The sequence below is a fragment of the Macrotis lagotis genome, chromosome 1 (assembly GCF_037893015.1).
Source record: "Macrotis lagotis isolate mMagLag1 chromosome 1, bilby.v1.9.chrom.fasta, whole genome shotgun sequence".
In the NCBI taxonomy this organism is placed as follows: Eukaryota; Metazoa; Chordata; class Mammalia; order Peramelemorphia; family Peramelidae; genus Macrotis; species Macrotis lagotis.
In genome coordinates, this window is record NC_133658.1 from 227,396,020 (window position 1) to 227,412,179 (window position 16,160).

General features: G+C 35.5%; 1 protein-coding gene across 2 annotated transcripts in view; it reads left to right on the forward strand.

Annotated features, from left to right (window-relative positions):
* Window positions 1–3,516: 3,516 nt before the first annotated feature.
* Window positions 3,517–16,160, forward strand: part of VIT (vitrin) — a 148,150-nt gene continuing 135,506 nt past the window's right edge. For both annotated transcript variants that reach the window (XM_074209696.1, XM_074209697.1), the window contains exon 1: window positions 3,517–3,810. The gene's annotated coding sequence lies outside the window, so the exon portion shown is untranslated. The remainder of the gene's footprint in view (window positions 3,811–16,160) is intronic.

Here is a 16,160-nt window from a genome sequence, read left to right on the forward strand (position 1 = left end):
ACTTTTCTCCCTCACCCCCCCACAGAAAGCAATTTGCCAGTCTTTACATTGTTTCCATGTTGTACATTGATCCAAATTGAGTGTGATGAGAAAGAAATCATATCCTTAAAGAAGAAACATAAAGTATAAGAGATAACAAGATCAGACAATAAGATAGCAGTTTTTTTCCCCCTAAATTAAAGGGAATAGTCCTTGAACTTTGTTCAAACTCCATGGTTCTTTATCTGGATACAGATTGTATTCTCCGTTGCAGAGCCCCAAATTGTCCCCAACTGTTGCACTGATGGAATGAGCAAGTCCATCAAGGTTGATCATTACCCCCATGTTGCTGTTAGGATGTACAGTGTTTTTCTGGTTCTGCTCATCTCACTCAGCATCACTTCATGCAAATCCCTCCAGGCTTCCCTGAATTCCCATCCCTCCTGGTTCCTAACAGAACAATAGTGTCTCATGACATACATATATCACAGTTTGCTAAGCCATTCCCCAATTGATTTCCAATTCTTTGCCACCACAAACAGGGCTGCTATGAATATTTTTGTACAAGTGATGTTTTTACCCTTTTTCATCATCTCTTCAGGGTACAGACCCAGTAGTGGTATTGCTGGATCAAAGGGTATGCACATTTTTTTTTTGCCCTTTGGGTGTAGTTCCAAATTTCTCTCCAGAAAGGTTGGATGAGTTCACATCTCCACCAACAATGTAATATTATCCCAGATTTCCCACAACCTTTCCAACAATGATCATTATCCTTTCTAGTCATAATGGCCAGTCTGAGAGGTGTGAGGTGGTACCTCAGAGAAGCTTTAATTTGCATTTCTCTAATAAGTAATGATTTAGAGCAATTTTTCTTATGACTATGGATTGCTTTGATCTCCTCATCTGTAAATTGCCTTTGCATATCCTTTGACCATTTGTCAACTGGGGAATGGCTTTTTAAAAAAAATATGACTCAGTTCTCTGTATATTTTAGAAATGAGTCCTTTGTCAGAAACATTAATTGTAAAGATTGTTTCCCAGTTTACTACATTTCTTTTGATCTTGGTTGCAGTGGTTTTATCTGTGCAAAAGCTTTTTAATTTAATGCAATTGAAATCATCTAGTTTGTTTTTAGTGATGTTCTCCATCTCTTCCTTGCAGATAGAATTTATTAACTGTCTTGATTTGAGAAATCTCAGTGTTGGAAAAAAAAGGAAAGGAAAACCTTTGGGGAAAAAATTAACTTTAAAGAGATAGAGTGATGTTGTGGATACTCCTTGTCAGGAAAAAGTGGATTTAGGTCCCATCTCTTACACAATCTGTATAAATCACTTAATTTGTTAGGTTCCAGGAAACCTTCTAAGAGTAAGTTATAGAGCAGTTGTTGAATTGTACTGGGAGTTTTACATCCCAGTGAAATCAGAAACTCTGAGCCCTAAACTTAAATAAGAGGTACTTATTTGTTCATGTATAAGACATATCCTTTTTCAAAAAATTTGGGGTCTAAGAACTGGGAGCATCTTATACAGTGGTTGTAGTTTTTTTAACTTGCATTTCCTGCTTTTTCAAGCTTGTTGTCTTTGAACTCATTGATCACATTTGTTACCAATATATTAGGCTACGTTTTACCATGTTCTGTCCAGAAATGGCTCAGAAAAGATTTTCCATCCAGTGCTGAATTCAAGTTCAAAGTGATCTAGATTGCAAAAGTGTATGGAAATCCTGCTTCTGAATGTCAATTTGGTCCTCCTCCAACTGAGAAGAATATCCGAGATTGGCTCTTGGGAAGAAGAAACCCTCCTGAAAATGACCAGGCAGAAGAAGACCATGAGAGACAAGTCAGCCAAATGGCCTGAGTTAGAGAGAATTGAAGAGATGGATTGAAGAGCAAAGGGCCATTGGAATTCCTGTGTCCACAAAGATGGTTCAGCATGAGGTCAGAAGAATTGCTGATGAAAAAGAAATAATTGATTTCAAAGAAGGACACAATTGGTCCTTCAGGTTCATGAAACGGAAAGGACTAAGCATGCGTCCAGGCACCAGAGTTGCACAAAAGATGCTGAAAACTATGAGCAGAAAGTCTTTGAATTTCATGATGAGTAAAACAAGTTCAATAACTTTATGCAATATATTTTTTCAAATTTCAGAACCCAAAATTAAGGTGTGTTTCATACATGGGAATGTTTTATACATGGGGGAAATACGGTAAGTTAGGGTTCAAGATCATAGGAACATAGATCTAAGTCTGGAAGCAACTTTGAAGGTCACATAGTTCCACTCCTACATTGGAAATTAAAAGACTTATCCAAGGCTACACAGCTGGTATGAGAAGTTAGGGTTTATACAGTCCCTCTTATTCCAGAGAGAATGTGCTTTCTAATACCACTCAAATTGAAAAGAGTAAGACACCCAAAGGCAGAAATGTATGTTGGGGGAAGAGAGGGAGTATGAAACAATGGATTGGAACTCTGAGTACTGGATCCAGTTCTGCCACTCCTTCTGTGGCATAGGGCAAGTCACTTTACATTTATTTCTCATCGGCAAAATGAGGTGAACTCTCCAAGGCCCCTTTTAGCCAGGAGGTTACATAATTCCCTGAATTCCCTACTTTTACCCAGTTGTATAAGTGCAAATTCCCCAGCAGGAGGAGAAATGACTCTTTGCTACCTCCTTCACATTTTGAAAGAGTGATGCCTAATGTCACATAGAAACAGATTTAATTCTGAGTGTTTTGCTAAGGCACATTAGTGAGCATTTGTTATTTACAGACCTTCAAGTTAAACAGGAGTAATAATTAGTAAATAGTAAATAGAAAACAGCATTTTGCTTCTATTAAATTCATCAACAAATTCTTTAAAAATAGCTTATATTTGCCACCTACCAATAAACTGCTCAGTGCTTTATTACCAGTAAGCAAAAGACAAGATGTTCATATGAAATATTACTGAAAGAAATAAGGAAGGAAGGAAAGAAAGAAAGAAAGAAAGAAAGAAAGAAAGAAAGAGAAAAAGAAAGAAAGGGAAAAGGAGAAAGGAAGAAAAGAAAGGAAGGAAGGAAGCAGGAAGAAGGAAAGGACGAAAGAAAGAAGAAAAAGAAAAAAGGAGAAAGAAAGAGAGAAAGAAAAAGGAAGAAAAAAACATGTAGTCCAAGTAAATTCTTTCACTGAAAAAAACAAGCCTTGATAGCCTTTACAGAGGTAGCTAAATAGTTCTTTGGTAGGTTATGACTCCCATTTTTTTCCCTGCAAGTTTCAGAGAAACATGAGGATTTTACCAGTACCCAAAACAATGTCCAAAAGTTTTGAATCATACTTTAATCCTTGGTTGTGTAGATTTTCCTGATTTTTTTTTTAAATCTTTGCTTTGACCACCTCTACCCTCCCCCCTCCCCTTGATTGTTTTGGAACTTGTAAAGTATGCTGGCTCAAGACGTATGTTTTTGGCTTGAAGGGAATATTTAGAAATCCCTACCCAAAAACCCAGTGGGAGTGGAAATTTAAAAGAGGACCGCCTAATTCAGCAGTGAGATGAGGGTGAGGAGAGCTGTGTGTGTGTGTGTGTGTGTGTGTGTGTGTGTGTGTGTGTGTGTGTGTGTGTGTGTGTGTGTGTGTGTCTGAGAGAGAGAGAAATGTGTCTTTCAAAGTGCTGAGAGGCCAAGAGGAATGTTTGATTAGCTACTCTCAGGAAGAGAGAAAAGGTGCTCAGCCCTCTACTTTGTTTTTTCTTTAGGATAATTTAGTTGGAATTTGGGATGCAGAAAAGCTTAGGGGGGAAAGGATATTCCTTCGGTGTGGTGGAAATAAATTGAAAAATTTTGCACACTTCAAACAAGGTATGTCTATCTGCTCAACTTCTGGGCTTTATGTAATTTACTTTCCATTGTTAGAAGATCTTGAAAATGCATTTGTTATTCTTAAGGAACAGCAGCAGTGGCACTAACTGGCTACCCTTACTGTCCCTTAGGCTCCCAAGAGGGAATCCTTTAGAAGGAAGATAATGCTATTTATGTATATTATTACATCTTATATTCAACTCTTAGATATGTTCATTCTACTTCTTTGACCAAATATTTAAATCAATTGCTTGGGGTAGAGAGAAGTGAAAAAGCATGATATTGGTCTGAGATTTTATGCACTTATTTACTTTAGTTTTCTCCTCCATCTCTCTTTGCTTTGTTTGGGCTTATGGACTATTTAATTAGGAAGAACAATGTAAGAAAAAGCAATAATAATCATTGTAATGAGTTAAAAGTGATATTGATTTCTGTGGATTTGTGTTTCTCTCTTCAAGTAACTGTTTATGGGATTTGGCTTATCTGGCATTATATGCAGTTTGTTTATGTTTTGTGTATGTTGAGTGTGTGTATGTGCATATACTAAATAGTCTTTTAGGCATAAGCCTTTGGGAATGAATGGCATTGTTAAAGTCTGCCATAGCAGCTCCACTATTCGGGGGGGGACAGGATATATGATCTCTTCAAAGCATGATTTGTGTCAAACCAGTATAAACTTGAAGCAAATACCTCTAGCTTATGGGAAATTGAGAGAATCAGTCTAAATAATGAGAGCTGATAACGGGTTCCTAAACACTCTAGGGCATTAAGGCCATCTATTAGAAAGTAGAATTCACAATTTTCTTGAGATGTCTTGTAAAACAGCAACTGTACATATTTAGGCACAGCAATCACTTTAAAAATATGAACATTAAAAAAGACACTTTGTCAACACATCTCAGTGTAATAAACCAGGACATTTGGATGATGATTTTAAAATTTTTTTAGTGTTTTCAAATTTATTTGTATTTATTTATTTAATATTTGCTCTGGTAATGTGACAATAACTTAGGCAGGTTGTGATCAATGGACATTTGGGGGTTTTTCCCCTTTTTCTTTCTCTTTTTTTTCTTTTTCTTCCTTCTTCCTTCCTTTCCCTTCTTCCTTCCTTCCTTCCTTCCTTCTTTCCTTTGAACATTACTTTAGAAAAGGGAGTAGTAGAATCAGAGGACCTGGGTTGAAATCTTGGTTTTCCCACCTATTTGAACCTCAGTTTCCTTATCTAGAAAATAAAGAAGTTGGACTCAGTGACCTCTAAGTCCTTTCCAGTTCTCAATCTATAATCCTATGTAAATTGAGCTACTAGATTTGATTTGATTAATTAAAATCCTCCCTTTCTTTGAAGGACTGTCAGCCTAAGTACTGTAAGGTTACAAATGCTGCATTATTAATTGCCATGGACTGGCTCCTGGGGATTAAGCTTCATTTTGAGGAATATGTCAGACAAATGGCTTTGTCTGTATTGCATCTTGGTAATGAAAGGAAATGCCTCACCAGGAACACAAGAAATGTTAGTGGTTAATCCCAAAACCTCATGTTCTTCATCCATGTCATTAATTAGCTAATAGAATTTAGACTTTTTAAAATTAATTTTATAAATTTATCTATATGGGGGAAAATTGGAGAAATTAAATTTTCATATTTTGAACTAGAACTTCTTTTGGATAGATTTCTGAGCTTTGTGTAGTTTGCTTTCCATTGTAATACAATGAAAATATATATGTTACACAAACATAGTAGGCAAATACAATCTCCCTTTGGCTTTTGTGCTATCAGTCACATAGGTATTAGACAAATGCTAGTCAATGGATTGACTGTTAGATTAAGATGGCTTATGAATTATATGATCAAAATTTCAATGATTTCTTAATTGATTCCTAAAATTTCTAGAGCAGAACTAGATGGTGGGAAAGCACAATGGTGCTATGGAAAGTGGACTTTCAAACGTAGGCCTAGCAACAGACTCTTGTCTTAGGACTAACCTAGAGAAGTTAGAAGTTTTGAGTCATAAAGTTAGTACTGGTAGGGACCTAGAGATCATCCAGACTATCTTCATTCTTTATATGAGAAAACTAGATAGGTCAAGCGACTTGATCAAAATTATACAGATAGCAAAAGGAAAGATTTGAACTCAGGCCCTCTAACTCTAAATTCGTGATTATTTACACTGTACCCATACTGCTAGTTCTATTCGACATCCTCCCTAAATACTGATATACACCCCCAAATCATGACTGCCTCTATGATCCTTTCCAGATCTAATGTACGAACCCATGGCCCCATCTTTCAAATGATGAGCTTATCTAAGTTTAGATTCAATTAGATTCAATTCAGCTCAACAGTTTTCTGCTAAGTATTTTGCTAAGTATAGTAAAATTCAAGTGAGAAAACCTATGTGAAACACTTTGCAAACCTTAAAGAGCCATATAGATACACATTATTATCATTATTTTTATTTTTGCTATTAATGACGCAAAGAATTGCAGGCTCTCCTAGCAGGAAGATAGCTCAGTTATTATTTGGTCCAACTTGTGCTTGAAAACAAATCCTTCATCCAACCTTCTCAATAAGGAACTTTCTAACTTTTGCTTAAAGAGTTCCAGTGAGATGGAGTTCCCTATTTCTACTTTGGAGTAGCTTAATTCATTAAAAATTAATTATTAGGTGGCTTCTCTGCTGAAATGGATTCCAGATTTCATTGATTTGAGCATTCTAATTATGCAAACTGCAATCCATCCATGTCTTTAGATCTCATGTGCTCCTAGAAGTTCACTCCAGGGAGTCAACCCAAGGCAATCCTCTCTTTCTTCTGACAACAAAAGAAAGTCCTTAATCCTCATCATATTATCAGCACACTTTTTTCTTCTTACTATCATTCATTTCCTTGGTAATAGCTTATACTTTAAAGTACCTGATTAGATGTTACAGCAGCCTCACCCCCACCACACACTTCTGTACTGTGTGAAATTCAGTTTTATTTCTGCAGAAATGTGTCTCAAGATTAAATTTCCTTACATCAAGCCTTTCTGAAAATTCTATACATAGTTCCTATTTTTGCCTTTTAGAATCAAAGGGAACAAACCTAATCCCTCTTGCTAAATTTAGAGGTCCTAGAGCTCACTGCTTATTAAGTGACTTTTTGAGAAAGTCATTTAATTTCTCTGAACTTCAGTTTCCTCATCTCTAAAATGGGTGGGAGGGAGAGTTGTACTAGATGCCTCTAAGATGTCATGGACTCGCAATGGATAGAGCACTGGCCTTGGAGTCAGAAGGACCTGAGTTCAAATGTAATATAGTAATATGGTATAATATAATATAATATAATATAATATAATATAATATAATATAATATAATATAATATAATATAATATAATACAATACAATACAATAAAATACAATATAATATAATATAGTAATATAATATAATATAATATAATTCAGTAATATAGATTGAAACCTATTCTGCAATTTATCATTATAAATAATAATAGCATTTACATGGTACTTACTATGCTCCAGGCTTTACAAAGATTATCTCATTTGCTCCTCATAACAATTCTAGGAGATAGATACTATTATTATCTCTATTTTTACATATGAGACTGAAGCAAACAGAGGTTAAGTGACTCTCCTATGGTTATACATATTGTGAGTATTAGAGGCTAGATCTGAACTCATCTTTAGGCTTCATAACTGACTTCAAGTTCGGTGCCCTATCCACTCTACAATCATGTTGCCCCATATAAGACTTACAGAGGTTCAGTAATTTGCCTTAGATCCTATCACCAACATGTGTAAAAAAGGGAGAACATGAACCCAGGTGTTTCTGATACCAAGGCCAGTTGTCTGCTTTTCATACCGCTAATAGAATGAGAAAATATTTCTGCTTCGAATTGACACTAATTTAAAAAAAAATCAAACTTTCAATTATTTTTGTTAGTTTAATGACTCAGTTAAATAAAAATGTTTAGATTTGATTCAATTTAATTTAGTATATATTTCACAACAGTCTTTTGAAAATCCTCAAAGTAACACTATTGGATTCCATTCAAGATTATACAACTCAGTGTAAATCAAGGCTATCCAACCTTACTTTTAAAAGTTTCTATTAAAACAATAGACAATGTATTTTAATTTGCCATTTTAGAGAGAAGATAAAATTGCCCTGAGGGTTCTATGACCACTGTCTCCATTTTGGATAGTCCTGGTGTAGATTATTCTGGTTGAACTTTCCTGTTTGGCTCAAAATTTTGCTAGAAAGTATATTTTGAAAATCTCGAAGTGTATCAGATAATAGATATCAAAGCCATTTAACTTATCTGATGCTCCTAAAGAAAACTAGCAAAGCCCAAGATAACATCCCAGAGCTTTTCATGCATCTTTGTAAAGAAGGAGAGAGCAACACAGAATTTGCCTCCCTTCCAAGAAGACTATAATGCATCCAACTCCTAGGAATTCTCTAATATAAAAATCTTCAAACAAAATAGTGGGGGGATTAATTACTTAATTAATTACTTAAAGGGAGAATTATTCACATCCATGCCTTGATCACCTCTCTCTACCTTGGAATGTTCTTATTTTCTCTATCTGTTCTTATCTAAATTTTACCAATCTTTCAAGATATTCTTCAAATATCACTTCTTTCTGAAACTACTGGGAAGAAGAGGTCATGTAGCCAATTACACAATAAACATTTTTTAAGTCTTGCTTTGTGTTAGAATGAAATCATCTTTTCCCTCATGGAGCTTCTATCCAACTGAAGAAAACACTATGTACCCATGTACGCATATAAAAGATATATACAAAAATAAATACAAATAAATATAAATTCTATAGTCCATCTATACCTGAGTAAGAATCTGCTACAAAATATTCCTTATAAGTGATCATAAGATAAGAGTATTTCACAATAACTTATATTAGTTAGGCCTTTCAGATATGTTGGGTACATTCCTCATAGTAACTTTGTGAGGCAAGAAATGATTATCACTAATACCATTTTACAGATGTAGAAACTGAGGCTCAGAGGTTAAATGATTTGTCAGCCATCATACAACTTGGCAGTATTCAAAACTAGGTCCTCTTCTCATAAAACATTTTGCTCTCTCTACAATCATCCCTTCCACATTATGATTTTCCCAGTCAAAGTTTCAATATATTAGAGATTAACATAAGAAATTAAATGGAAATTTTGGGGGAATTTTGTAGAAGCCACAGATTACACATGAAGTCAAGCAGACAACATAGAAAAAGTTTAGAAACTCAGAAATGCATAAAATATTATGTATAATATTGTACAATATCACATATTTTAATCTTTTAAGACCATGATAATTCAGAATTCTTCTCTATTATGAAAAGGGAGGACCAAAAAATTTTACAGATATTTTCCAGAGCATGGGGGGGAGTGAGCCCCTCACCCCTGCAATGTGGAAGGGATAACTGTTAAACTTCCTTGTTCCTATCTCTATGGGAAAAACCTCTGTCTCCTTAAGCAACTCACTCTGCTATTAGATAGCTCTGCTAGAAATGATCATAGAATAGGAATCTGACTGCATTTTCCACCTATTCCTTAAAACTTTGCCTTTTAGAACCAAAAGTTCCTTCAAGAAGCTTTCTCTGACCTCCTACCTGCCTACCAACCAAATAAAGCCTCCGCTTATAAACTCCTTTGACAATGCATTTATATTTCTGTTGTAGGGTTTCCACATGCTATTTTATTTTAAAGTCATTTGAATACATCTTTTAACCCTATTCCTTGGTTGTCTTATTTAATTTTGCACAGCCATAGCTTTTAGCAGGATGAGTGTAATCAAAATCCTAAATTTGCTAAATGCTTACTATGTACAATTACTGATCTAAGTCCTAAGGATCTCATCTCTGTCTAGAGCTGCCTCTAAGTGTCAACTTGCTTTCCCCATTACTGTATCCCTTGCCTGACACCCCCTTCTAGAAATTAGGGAACATGAACCAAAGTATTTGAGCAGCTGGACCTGGCTTCAAAGTGGCTCATAAAAAGGGAGCAATTGGGGAGAGAGAGAGAATCCCAAGACTTTTCAGCATCCCATTGAGCTTTCCTTGACTCAATCTCAATGAGCTATCTCCCTCTGAAATGGCAGTGTCCTTAGGATTCCAGCCACAAGATTGCCCTCAAGTCTTTGTCTTTGTCCCCCAAGGAGGTTCCTAAACCTATAAGATTTTAGGTCCTGAAGTCTAAGATCACTCTCTGGGTCTCCCTTTAACATCTGAGATTAGCCTAGTCCCAGAATTCGTAGCTCTGACTCTATTTGGATTTTTGGACTCAATAAAGCATTGGTTGAATAAGTGAGGAGTAACTTCAATTACTTAAATAGAGTAGTTTGCTTTCCTTAATTAAATCCTAAAACCATAGCTATTCAAGGTAACTTTAAGGGCAGGACCTATTTCCATTTTTTTGTCTTTGTATAATTATTTTAGAGCATAGTTTAGAACCCTAAAAATCTTGTAGGATTAGATTGAAATAGAATACATTTTTTCTTAGGCAGTGGGCTCACAGCCACTGTACCAGATTTCTTCCCTAACACTGAGTTCAGTTAGTCACTATCATTTTCAATTGACTCATTTCCACCTTTGAAACCCTCATGTCCATTAGATTTCACCACATTTGAGTTGAAAATTAAAAGAAAAATATTTCCCTTTGTGAAACATTTTAATAATGAATGACTAAGTCACTTGTCCATGGTCACCTAAAAAGCAAGTATTAAGAGAGAAGAAAGTCAGGAAAAGGGTCATTACTCTACGTCTCCTTGATTTTGAGCCCCTGAAAAATGAAGAGCCTAAAGTTTCCTTGAACTGTCATCTGACTTGAGAAACATTAAACAGGTTCATTAGAAAGATGCCACAAAGAGAAGATATTGAGCAATACTTAATCATTAAGAACATGAAGCAGTCATTCTTGAAGGAAATCATTTATCTTCACCCCAAGGACTTAGGTTAGTGACTTGTCACAGTTGTAATCTTGCTCTCTTATGACCCACACTGTTTCAGAAAATCACTTTCCATGATAAAGGTCTCCTCATTGACAAGACTGTAACTTGTTTCTCTGCAGAGAGAGTTAATACATACTATCCCCCCCCACACATTCTTTCCCTGAGCTTATGGAAGGGAAAAGAGAAAACTTTGTGTGGACATGTGATAAAAAAAATTCATAAAATCATCCCTGAGGTGATCTCTACTAACCTGACATTCTTTTCCCTGAGATGAAAAAAATATAAGAAAAAGAAAAACTAGTCCTTGGGGTAGTGAGTACACCTCCCAGGTTACTGGGTCATTGGCAGTTCTGCTCCTAGCCTGTTCATGGATCTCATTGCTAGAAAACATTCACTATGGGTCTTGGACTTAAAAAGAGAGTCAGCTTGCTCAGACTGGCTTTTGCCTTTGGAAGTAAGAAGTTCTGCATTCTGAAAAATGAAAGGGTGATGGGGGGCAGAGATAACAGAAGTCTGATATCATTAACATGTGAGCCCTTGACAGTCCAAGATATAGCCAACAGCAACATAGGTCAAGTTTCTTCATTGGAGCTTTTCAATTAATTATTTGCATAAGTAAATAAAACCTGCCTGAGCCAAAAAAAAAAAAGACAAATGGTATGTCCTTTTAACCTTTGTTATTATTATTGGTATAATTGTGCTATGATTATATTTTACTTATACAATGTTTTCTATTCATTTCCTCTTTCAACAAATTTGGGAGATGTATAGAGCAAATAGAAGGAAGGGATTATTTCATGGCAATTGGCCAACAGTAACCTTGAAAAGAAGACCAAAGGGATGCTTTGCATATCTTTTGTACAGTCTACAAACCTTAGGCAAATCATTAGCAGAACCAATGACCAACTAAATGAAGACTATTAAAAAGTGAGAGATGATACAGATGGCCTCCATGAACATTTATTAGTAAGGTTTTTTCACCTTAACATAGTCCTGCCTCATTTTTCTTTAATTTAGGAAACCTGTATAATGGTTTTAGCCCTGAAAGAGACTCCAGGTGCTCTTAATGTTGGATTTCAGGGGGTTCATAAATTTGAATGAAAGAAAAAAATTAGATCTTTATTTTCTTTAACTTCAAATTTAAATTTAATAATTCTTTCAATTATTTAAAAGTATTATTCTGAGAAGGGGGTCTACATGCTTTACCAAACTGACAAACAGGTGCATGACACATACAGAAAGGTTAAGAATCTTTGAACCCTTTCATTTAAAAAAATATTACTGATTTTTTTTAAATCACCTACATTTTCCAATGTAGCCATTCCATCTTTCCCTCCCAAAAGTCAAATCAAAACAACAAAATTAAAAAGACAAAATAGATAGTTCAACAAAATTATTACATTAATAAAACTAGATATTAAATGTAGTGCTCCCTAGACCCCATAACCACAGTCACCCCTTCCCTACCTCTACAAAGAAGGGAGAGAGATAAATTCTTTCTTGGGGTCAAGCAAGGTATTTTTATTTATATTATTTTAGTCACAGTTAGATTTTTTTTGTTGCTTTGCATCAGTTCATGTTTTCCTCATGCTTTTCTAATCCATAGTATTTATTATTTCTTATAATACAGTAATATTACATTACATTCATGTATCACAACTTGTTTAGTCATTTACCAATAAATAGATATCTACTTTATTTCCATTTCTTTGCCTTCCTCCATCATAGTACCCCTTGCCTTTTGCCACTAAAAGGCCTTTCTTTTATTATCAACCTTTTCAAGATACATGCTTTTAAGTGAAATGTCTGGATTAGAGAATATAAATATTTTAGTTACTCTGTTAGCATAATTTGAAATTGCTTTCCGGAATCAATCCCTTCATAATGTCAGTTGTAATGGAATTCCTGTTTTTAGTAGCCTGAGGAAAGTTAGATGACCAATAATCTAGCATGTCCTGTCTGCCTACCAAGAAAGCCAGAGAATGGTTTTATATGGATCAGAATTACTGGATTTCAGAGTTTGAAGGGTCTTTGGGGACCATCTAGTTCATTAGATATCTGAATAAAAATCATTCATAACAACCAATCAGTTAGCTTCTGCTTGAAGTAGCCCAGTGAAGAGAAACCCAATGTTTCCCCAGATATCCCATTACATTTTGCATACTGATTGCCAGGAATTTTTAGCTTTATATCATTTAAATTGACCTCTATGCAATTTCCACCCATGACTCCTAATCTTGCTATCTGGAAGTCAAGCAAAAAAAATATAGACTTCCTCTTCTACATTTCAGTTCTCCATATATTGGAATACAGCTACCATATCTCACCTAAGTTAACCATCTCCATGTCCTTCAACAGAACTTCACATGACACTATCTTCAGCCAGGCCCTTCATCATCTTGTCTTGTTTACCCACCACTTATTTACCTAGACTATCAATGGCCTTCCTAAAACATGACCCTAAACAAAACTCAACACTACATATATGTTCTGTTCATAGAAGAGTACAGAGGAATTATTGTTTTGCATGCTCTGGATCTAGACTCTCTTAAGATCATATTAACTTTTGTGGCTTCCATATCAAACATTTGACCTATTAAACCATCAGTTCAATAAAACTTTCAGTTCTTTTTTTAGGTAAACCATTCTAGTCATCATGCCTTCCCCATTTTGTATTTGGTGAAGTTAATTTTTTTTAACCCAAGTGTAGAATTTTACATTTAACCTTGTTAAAGCTCACCTAAGAAACAGTATATTATAATGGAAAGGAAGCCAGCCTTAGCATCAGGATGACCTGAAATCAATGTTTCCCTTTGACTTATGCTGGCTGTGTAACCTAGGGCAAATTATTTAATCTTTCAAAGCCCCAAGCAACCCCTTTAGACCATATATTCCAGAATAGGTCCCAATCTGCATTAATAGAAGGCTCTTCAAAATGCTTTCTACCTTAATTAAATTCCAAATTTTGACCAAAAAAATAAAATAAAATATGGGCATGGAAGAAAATCATATGGTAATGGAAACCAGTCATTTTACACATTTAAAAGCAGAAGTTAAATGATTTACTCAAGCAACATTGTATCAAAAGTAAAGTTTGAACTGAGTTCCTCTGACCCCAGAGTTAGTACTTTTTTCTCTATCACACAGAAAGATCACTGACCTATTCAATTTGGTCTAGTGTTCTAGCCTAGCAATGACTTTTAAGATAATACCTGCCATTTAAACCTGAGGAGAGATTATACAAGTAGTCCCTTAAGAACTAAGGTTTTAAGGTAAAGTTTCTAGAGTAAAGGCAAGGATAGGAGGCAAAGGAAATCAGTGGCAGACCAGCCTTACTCATGTACTTTAGAATTTAAGACAAAAGCAAAAGTATAGACCAGTTTGAGGTGATTACAGTTTAGCTGTAGCAAATCAATAAAAACCACATTTAAGATATCTAGCCACTTTGGCAATGAGAAATCCCATAGTCTCTAAGAGAAAAGAAGTCAGAGAATGTCATATATAATATGTAAAAACTTTAGATGGAAAAGATATCCTAATTTTCAGCTTCAATGATCACAGAAAACTGGTAAATCCCATAAAATGACCAGAGGGACAAAGATGAGATCATGGCCCATTCTATGACTTTCTAAGCAAGTGTTTTCCCTAATGTATATCTTTTCTGTCACCTACCATTATAGAAGATAAATAACTCTTGAAAGCAGTTCTCTAGAGCTCATCTGGGGGGGATGCCTGCTAACTAGTATTTTTCCCCAATGGCAATGGAAGAGCTGAACTACCACTTCAGAGATGTAATTACCATGTGCAATATTCCAAAGCATCACTGTGGGTCAGAAACCGTTGTGGATTTGGTAAGCATTACCATATGTCAGTCTGTTAGCAAGATGCAAAATGATGGCCTGAGAAATGCACTCAAAAAGTACCTCTCCCTTGGCTTTGACTTTTATGACAAAGTTAAAGATAGCATGGCATGGAGCAACCTGAGATGAAGAAAACATGCACCACAGATCAGATGAATGTTGTTGTACTAATAACAGGGAGCTCAAAGCTCTACCCTGGCTGTGAATGGTGGCTAGAAATGAATCTGGGGCAGGGAAAGACTCATAATCTGTCTATAGCCCTGGGCTCTAGTCCTGCATTTCCAACTGCCTTCTGGAGTTAAACTCAACACTTCTGATATAATTGATATAATCTGATATAAAAACACATGATATAATTAACACAGAATACCATGATTCAAATCCTATCTCTGTCCTTTGGGTGACTTTGAGCAACTCACTTAACTTCCCTATGCCTCAGTTTCCTCAACTGTAAAGTGAGGAAATTGTACTACAAGGACTTTAAGATCTTCTTTCAGCTAGAAAAATCTATGATGCTATATGTTCTTTATATTCTATATCCCTTCCTCCTTACCCCTCTATTTTTAGCAATGGCCCTTAGTACTATCCCAGTCAGCCTAAGTTTAAATTCTGATACATCTTTTCTTCTCCTCTTTCTTATATTCCTATGCCCAGTCTCTTATTAGATCCCTCCTAATGTGCAAATCTGAAAATGTAAAAGTCTTCCCTGGTGGTTAGCCATTGCCTTCAAAGTTATATATGAATCCTTCAGTCTGGCATTGAGGTTTTCTTCATAATCTTTTTTTAACCTACTTTTATAGGCTTATTTCATGGTGCCCACCTTTATATATCTATATCTATCTCCATCTCCATCTCCATCTCCATCTCCATCTCCATCTCCATCTCCATCTCCATGTCCATATCCATGTCCATGTCCATGTCCATATCCATATCCATATCATATCCATATCCATATCATTATCTATATCATCATCTATATCATCTATATCTATATCTATACCCCAGCCAAACTGGACTATTCAAGGGCCTCAAGTTCATCCTGCCCTCTGCTATTTTTTAATATTTTCATAGGAGCAGCTAGATGGCACAGTGGATAGAGCACCAGCCCCTAGAGTCAAGAGGACCTGAGTTCAAATTTGACCTCAGACACTTAATAATTATATATGTATATTTCATCTTCCACTAGTGCCTGGAACTAATTCCCTCCAAATCCATCTACCTCAATTGAATCCCTTTTCTTTCTCTGACTTTTCTTCCTCACTTTCTCAGTCTACATTTCTTTAATTGATATAATACTTGAAGCTTTATAAAGTATTTACTCCTGCAACAACCCCTGGAATTGGTCTTGCTAGCATACACCATTCTGTATTTGACATTTAAAGTCCTCCATAGCTTCTTCTCACAGGCTCTATCATGTGTACCAAAAGTCTTGGTAAAACTTTTAGCATTAAAAGTTTAAAGTGTATGTTAAATTTTATATGATAGTAACAAAATTGCCCCGTTTGGTTCCCCTTCCAAAAT